This window comes from Mus musculus, chromosome X (genome assembly GCF_000001635.26).
Source record: "Mus musculus strain C57BL/6J chromosome X, GRCm38.p6 C57BL/6J".
NCBI classification, from domain to species: domain Eukaryota; kingdom Metazoa; phylum Chordata; class Mammalia; order Rodentia; family Muridae; genus Mus; species Mus musculus.
The window spans coordinates 145,369,912-145,377,604 of NC_000086.7; the positions used below are offsets into that span (position 1 = coordinate 145,369,912).

At 40.2% G+C, this 7,693-nt stretch overlaps 1 protein-coding gene across 2 annotated transcripts in view; it reads right to left on the reverse strand.

Annotated features, from left to right (window-relative positions):
- Lhfpl1 (lipoma HMGIC fusion partner-like 1) overlaps positions 1–2,481 on the reverse strand; it is an 82,034-nt gene extending 79,553 nt beyond the window's left edge. The window contains exon 1 of one of the 2 annotated variants that reach the window (XM_030251332.1): positions 2,317–2,481. The gene's annotated coding sequence lies outside the window, so the exon portion shown is untranslated. The remainder of the gene's footprint in view (positions 1–2,316) is intronic. The other variant, XM_006528801.3, reaches the window with a different exon arrangement.
- Positions 2,482–7,693: the final 5,212 nt, after the last annotated feature.

Below are 7,693 nucleotides of genomic sequence, written 5' to 3' on the forward strand. Positions count from 1 at the left end.
GACTATGGTTCGTATCAACTGGATGAAACTAATCATCACAAGTCTATAGAATGGATAGTTAACAACTAACCTTAAGCACTAGCATCAGCTTTTCTCCTTCCCAAAGTGGGGAAGAAGCAGAGGGCTTTTTTTATCAATCTGATCCCAAACCAAGATGAGCAGAGCCAATCAGGGACTTCTTGTACTTTCTTTTACCTCCTCCTGCAGCAACTCGTATCCATGCCTTGTACCATGTATTCCTTTAAGCCATTTACAACCACAGCCCAGCCTGTCATGCTCTTGTTTCTGTTTCTCTTCTACCTTCCTTCCCCAAACCAATGCTTTTCTGTTGTCATTCACTTTCCCTTCCAGGTACCTACCCTCCAATAGAAAAACACAGTAAAAATAAAAAGAGCCATTTAATGTGGTTTGATGAAGAAAACGCCTCTCCCAAAGGTCAAGCTCATTAATTTATACCAAGAAAGGCAGAAAAACAACACATCTTTCTGTTATCACAAACTACACGAAAAGCTTAGTCGTGAGAAGACAGACAGACAAAGGAGTAAAACTTTAACCTCAAGTTGGACAGTGAGCCTTAAGAGATAATGACTTCTAGAAAGTGGTCAATCGTGTGTACAGCAAACTTTATAGTGTCTGGCACAAAGGAACAAAATAGAAAGACTATGCATGCGGGGTGTCAGTCAGCCAGGGGGATGGCACTGCAGGAAGCTATGAAAGCTAAATCTCTTCCTCTAACATGTCCATGGGCACCTCCGTGTAGCTTAGCCAGATGCACTTCTCACTGGGTTCCCCCTGAATAAATCAGCATCTCCCAAGAAATTCAAATGCTCAGGTTCGCTTGGCTTGGTGCCTGTCAGTCTTTGAGAGAAGTAAATCTAATAATAGAGTTTTGTGTGAATGTCCAGGGCAGGATGACATCAAATAATCATGAGGCATCCTGCTGATTAAAAAGCTAATTGTGTTGAAGGTCATCTGTCTTGAGCTTGGCTAGAAAACATCAAAATGTGAATTGTTACCCAAAGCAACAGCTGTTTCTCCCGAGCTCCCATTTAGCTCCAAATGAGATGGCAATCACATTTATTGACTCCCAGATGGAGGATGCCTTCAATTGCCACTTGCAGCAGCTTTTCTTCATGTTTTCTGGAAGGTCAGTGGATCCTTGATGTGTATAATTTGATTTTGCCATCTTAGTGAGATTCTCCAATGTCTAGTATCCAAAGAGCATTGATTCCTATGCCAAACAGTCTCTAGGAAAGTTGGTGTTTACATAAAAGGCTCAGATAAAACTGAGTGTGGGATGGATAGAAGCCATCGGTTAAGTCGCTTGTATTCCCTAGTGTCCCTTTGCCATGCATTTTTGGTTGTTTCCTTTACCTAAGTATGGAGGATTCCCAGTGCCTCCCTTATATTCTAAGACTTAGCAGGAATGAAAGCTTTTAGTTTAAAAAGAAAAAAGAAATTATGTCACCAAAACAAGCTATTGTTAAGCTTACCACAAGATAACAACAGGAAATAAAATCATCTTGGGTAGTTTTCAGTGTGCTAGCCTTGCTATTATTTTTATAGGGAGTGCTGGGTGGGGTCTGTTTTTTGTGTTCAGTTACTTTCTTTTCTTTCCTTTCCTTTCATTTCCTATTGAGAGGAAGCTTTTAATCTTTGAATAGAAATTATCAGCTTCAACTCTGCCTGGCCAGGCATTCAGGACAATCACAAATGTCATTAGTTTTCCTCAATATTGCTTGCTACAGACCCTGACCTGACCTAGGGCTAACTACTGGATATTCTGGAAGTTTCTGGAGGATTTGTTTGTTTTGTTTGTGTGACGCAAAGTTGGAGTTTAGTAGAATCAAGTTCTTTAAATAACATTTCATTATTTTCCAGAAATTTTCATATATTATAGTTTGACAGTATCTATGTCTTCCCCTCTGTTCTTCCCAGATCCACTTCAGCCTCCCTACCCGACCAAGTTCTTATCTTCTTCTTTATATAAAGCTCTAGGAGTCCAATTTATACAGGCCAAATACTCTTGGGTGTGGAGCCATCCCCTGAAGTGAAGTCACACCCTTAAAAAAAAAACAACTCTCCTTCACCCTTATCAGTAGCTCCTCAGAAGGACTTCGTGGCCTCCTTCTCCTCCCTGCCAGTACAATACGATTTTGTCTTGCTTCACATGCACACACGAAGAGATTTTGACAGCATGCTCATATCTGCATAAGCTGAAGCCACAACAGATCTGAGCCCAGAGCTTAACTGGAAAACATCAAAATGTGAACTGTTACCCAAAATAATTGCTGTTTCTCCAGAGCTTCCACTTACCTCCGAATGAGAAGGCAATCACATTACTGACTTACAGATGGAGGATGCCTTCAGTTGCTACTTGCGGCAGCTTTTCTTCATGGTTTCTGGAAGGTCAGTGGATCCTTGCCTTCTTTATGGGATTCCCAAAGGTCTAGCTAGTATCCAAACAGCATTCATTCTTATGCCAAACAATTTCTATGAAGTTGCTTAAGCTTGCAGATTCCTTTTAATACATATTTAAACACAAGCCTTGAAAGAAGGTTAGAGAATCGTGTATGCAAAGTAGTGTGTGACTTAGAGTGGGGGCACAGGCTTCTCAGACAGGAAGTAAGAGGGAAAATGCACATATGAAGTAGCAGAGACTGTGACAGCACACACAAGGTCTTCAAAGCCTAAGCCAGACAAAATTTGAGTACAGAGGAAAGTAAGCAAGCACAGAATCCCATCTGCACCCAAGAAACTATTTGCAGTTGAAGCAGCTATGAAAGTGAATATCAGTTGCCCCCTACCCCCACCCCAGTGGAGTGACACCAGGTATATCAACTATACTCTAGGGCAGGTTCCATGCTCAGAAGCAGCTGGCCAACAAAAACCAGATTCCATGCTGAGCATGCATATGTGTGTGTCCCTATGTGGTTTTTGTTTGTTTGTTTGTTTATTATTGTTTTGGATTTGGGATTAAGTTTTTTTTTATATCTTTTAAGAGAGAAAATACCTACAAATTTAAATAGGTAAAGAAGGGAGTATGGATCTGAGAGTGGTTGGGAGAAGGGGACAATATAATAAAAATATATTACATGAAATCCTCAAAGAATAAACAAAGACATTTTAAAAGTATAAATGGCCACTAATGGACTTCAAACTTCTTACCATCTTCTTAGCTGATATTTCCCATGATCCTTCCTCTACAAAAAAAAAAAATCAAAAATCAAAAAACAAAAAACAACTCTACAGATCTCACCATGAGAAACATGGAAGCCATAAGCTTTTTTGCTAAGTGTCCTGGCATCATCATCACCACCACCACCACCATCATCATCATCATCATCATAATAAACTAGTGACCTTCACATACATTTCCTAGAATCAATAGTTTTGGCTGTCATGGTTTTTCATTTTCAATTTTTTTTTTTTTTAGATTATAGCAATTTCATTGTTTCCATCAGCAGTACTCGGTGTAATTGTGCAAGGAGAAACCCCATAAGATCCATAAACTTGAACTTGAAAAGCTTTCCCAGTGGGTGTCTGGTTGCTCTTTAGTCTTCAAGGAACACTGCAATCTACCTCCTGGCTTGGCTCTACAGGGCAGATAATGAATGGACTAGGCTCACTTTCTATTCATTAACCTTTTGTGTGTGTTTGTGTGTGTGTGTGTGTGTGTGTGTGTGTGTGTGTAGAAGTATGTGTCTTACTACAAAATCAGAGTGGTACGATGACGTTACCTAGAAGTCTGCACTATGCACAACTGTCTCTCCTTCTGCTTGGATTACTACATACTCTTGAGCCTTACATACTTTACCTTGAACATTGTGCTTTTCCTTAATCCTAGTCTCAAGTTTAGTCAATGGACCTTCTAAAGATAGAGCATACCTTCCCTGGAAGCTGTGTTAATCTGTGATTTTTTTTCTTTTATATTACATTTTCTTCATTCTGTGTAGCACATGTACACACACATACACTCACACATCATGCCTTGTGTATGGAGGTCCATGGACAACTTGCAGAAGCTGGTTCTCTTTATAACATAAAGGTCCTGAAGATCAAGGCTTAGTGGCAAAAGCCACTACTCCAGTTCAAGCTGGGCTAGCTGTCTAACTTCCCTTCCTTCCTTCCCTCCTTCCTTCATCCTTCCTTCCTTTTATTTCTTTCTTTCATCTCCCCTCTCCTTTCTGCCCCCTCCCTACTTTGTTTTCTGAGTCACAGTATCTCTCTATAGGCCTTGAAGCTCAAGGCAGTGTCTAAAGTACTGGAATTGCACGAAGGCCATATTTTAACTTTTGAAACATTCCTATTTACATAATGGTAAGCTATAGAGTCAGTGGCTTCCACTGTTTCTAGACAATCATTATATACGTGATGGGGTAGCACAAGAGGTACTTGGAGGACAATTGCATAGTCAGTTCTCTACTTCCATTTTTACCTGGGATCAGGAAATTGAAATCATTTTGTCAGGTGGCAAGTGCTTTGAACAACTGAGCTACCTCATCAGCCTGATTATGGCTTTTTAAGTGGCTGGAGTCCAGACCTTTGGCTGCCCTCTTGTTCAGAAACTCACAAAAATAATACTCCTAACAGATTGCCTGGACCTCACTCCATTACCCACTTAAGCCATAAAGCCTTAGTTTAAATGTCTTGGCACTCCACAAAGCAATCATGGCCTTCAAGTGCCATCCCACAGAGGTAATCTTTCTGAACTTATGGTTCAGCAGCAGGAATGCTGTCATGTGATTGGCCAAAGAGAACAAAAATATTGATCGCCCTGAAAGTCTTTTTTCACCAATCTCTACCTGTTGTGCTATTTTTAAATAGTTGTACACTGCTATCTCTGTGACCACTTTTCTGTTTCTAGACAATTCTCACTTCTGAATCAACATGTGGCTTAATATGAAAGTCCTGGAAAGTATATAAAGAACCTGCTATAGCTTGTCTCTCAAATCCTGACAGTCGGCATACATGAGGCTTGCATTGCAGCTAGACTTTGGAGACCAAAGTCACTTTCAAATACAAAGACATTCAATGACATTTTCTACTGTCTTTCATTGCTTGTCCACCACCTTAAAACAAGCACCTCTTTCCTGTGCCAAAGGCAGAAGACTACATTCCTTGCTCTTAACACAGAACATGATGGACCCGTGGGGAAGTCTCCAAGGTTTCTGGAATCATACTGACTGACATGAAAATATTTTATCTATTTGTTAGGGAAATGACAAGCTTCCAAGATACTGGCACACTATGATATGAATCTATTCACTCAGGAAACTGACTTTTGTTAACAGTGTAAGAAGAACTGAAAGGGATATACAATGAAGGTGATGAGGAAGGAAGTGAATCCAGAGGTGCCATGAAAGGATAGAAGAGCTTAACGGAGGTAGAAGGGAACTAGAGGGGTCAAAGAGATGGGGACGTCAGGGCCTATGATTAGCCGAAAAATTATATCATGGACCCAAATAGTATATAGACACAAAGAGTATTTTATTCTGTAGCAGTCCACCATGCTGGGGTCTCCCATTACAAAGACAGATAACCCCCCCCCCCAAGTGAGCTCTCAGGCTGGATTTAAAGCATATTAGGAGAATTACAGGGAGGGACAGGTGACCACTATCTTAATCTTGGCTCTATCACAAAGGACATTCCAGAACCTTTGCTGGGGCCTGGGGCTGGAAGTGAGGAGCTGAAAACTGTTGTTGGTGAAGTCTGCGGCAGACCCATTGTCCTTGCCTCAGGCCAGGTAGCCAGGCAGCTTCTGATGGCAGTATAGTTTCTACACAAGTGGCCTGAAGCCTGAATTTGTATGCTAGTAACTGACTTGCCTGGGTTTGTCTGAACTTGTCTAGTTCTTAGGCATAGTCCCCTCCACTGCAAATTTGAAGCCTGTCATGGAATCAGCCTAGCTTTCTCAGGGGAAAAAGTGTGGAGAGGAAAATCAACAAATGAGTGGATGAGGAAAACATGCTGCATATACACAGTGGAGCCTTACTCAGCCATAAAGAAGAATGAAATGAGTCCATTTCCTGGAGAGTGATACAATAAGTGATCATCATATTAAGTGAAATGAGCTAAACTCAGAAAGGTAAATATTTTTTTTTCTCATTTGTAGATCCTAACATTTTATAAACAGGTAAAGTCATTTACATCTTATATATGTGACATGTAATGTTTATGATGTATCATCACACACATGAAAATATGGTATGCAGCAGGAGAGAGACTGGAGGGAGAAAAGCTACTAACAAAAGAGAAGAAAATGAAAGGGGAAAAAGGGAAAGAAGCAAGAAGGTAAACATGGTAAAAAATAGATAATAAACTTGAGAGTTGGTATTGTGTACAATAAATACATATCAACAAAGAAAAAAATAAAAAGACTATCACTTTGCGTTGAACTACAAAAGACATGGAGACTCCATTTCCAGATGAGATGCTCTTGCCACTGACTCTATCGCTTACCCTTAAATATTTTAGCCTGAAAGCACTGCTTCCCTGAATCATGAATCAAAGCAATAATGCTATTGATCAGAAGCTTACCTCTGCAGCCGGCAGCTTGCATTTCAGATTGTTAGTCATAAAACCATGAGTCCGTTGCCCTATCCCTTTCTCATCCATATTTCTAATACCCCATGCTCTGACAAGCCGACTGCTGACTTCGAGAAGCCACTTGAGCTATTAGTCTCTCCTTTCATGTCCTATAATTATATGTAAGAGTGGAGGCCTTTAGAAGTGATTGTCTAACAATAAAAAGGGGTTGTTGATCTTTAAAAGTTTTATGAAAATAATTTACATCTGTTTCTCTTTTTATGTACATAATAGTCTCCATATTATATGATTAGATGATGGAACTTATATGGATCTTGAAGATTTAAAAAAAAAAACTCTCATCAACAACTCCCTGCTGTATAGTATATAAATAATAGCTTTTTATAGATTTTTTTACTGTATTTTTGCTTTCTTCTTCTATTTTGTCAATAGCCCATTAAATCATGTGGTCTGCCAAGGTGATACACTGTGGCTTCTGAAAGCTCAAAGGTGCACTCATCAACTGTAGCTCATTCTGCCTTCTTTAAATAACACTGTATCCATCTTTCCTAAGTCCAGCAAGAAATCTTCTATAGACATCCTTGTCACTCACAAGACTTCTGACTTTGGAGTCAGCAACTGCAGAGAAGATAAACTCTGTGAAGTCAGCAGCACAGAGAGAGGTGTAAATTCTTACAAGGGCTCAAAGTGTAGCACATCTTTTCAGTTATCCGGATTCTGTTTCAGCTCAGCAAAAGAACTGGTGTTTTCTGATAAAGGATGGTATACTATGATTTGGTAGTATAAGCATGACATGTCTAGGTGGCTCTTAGAGATTTTTATTGTTGATAAATACATATTGTTCTGTAAAGAGAGGGACCTTTGATGAAATGCCTGAAAATAGGGAGCGGGAACTTACAGAGCCCACCTGCAGCATGAAGACAGGACATCAAGTGAGGGATGGTATTGTCATCCTACAGTCACACCTCTGACCCATAATTGTTTCTGTCTGAAAGAATTACAGGGATGGAAATGGAGAGGAGCCTGAGGAAAAGAAGGTCCATCAACAGCCCAAAGTGGGATCCAGCTCAAGGGGAGGTCCCAAGGCCTGACACTATTACTGAGGCTATGGAGAGCTCACAAAAAGGGACCTATCATGAATGTC